Here is a 427-nt window from a genome sequence, read left to right on the forward strand (position 1 = left end):
TCTCGCTTTCTGTCTCTCTGTCTCTCTCTGGCAAGCACACGTGCCCTATAGCAAAAATCTCTTTGAAAAAGAACTAAGTAATCATAGGAAGTGAAAGGAGGAAGGAAGAAAGAGAACATCTAGAAAGAATCAAAGAGTTTGTCCCTTATTCTTCAAGAGTCAAAACATAAAAATTAAAACATGAACAAAGTTAACCAGATGGACAAGTGAAAGAGGAGGAGGGACAGAAGAGGTGAAATAAGAGAAGCTCCTCTCTTTGTATTTTTTTTAAAGAATTATTTATTTTATTTTATTTTTTATTATTAATTTGACTGGAGAGAAACAGAGAAAGGGAAAGTGAGAAAGGAAGCCGCCAGGTCCAAGAATTGAACTGTGGTCGGCCATGTGGGAGTCCAGCACCTTAACCACTGTGCCACCTGCTGGCCCC

The 427-nt window shown here is 39.1% G+C and overlaps 1 protein-coding gene across 1 annotated transcript in view; it reads left to right on the plus strand.

The window, feature by feature from the left end:
• Positions 1-427, plus strand: part of C1RL (complement C1r subcomponent like) — a 12,723-nt gene that overhangs the window by 7,380 nt on the left and 4,916 nt on the right. The gene's annotated exons all lie outside the window — the stretch shown is intronic.

This window comes from Tupaia chinensis, unplaced genomic scaffold, assembly GCF_000334495.1.
Source record: "Tupaia chinensis unplaced genomic scaffold, TupChi_1.0 Scaffold149011_1, whole genome shotgun sequence".
Taxonomy (NCBI): Eukaryota; Metazoa; Chordata; class Mammalia; order Scandentia; family Tupaiidae; genus Tupaia; species Tupaia belangeri.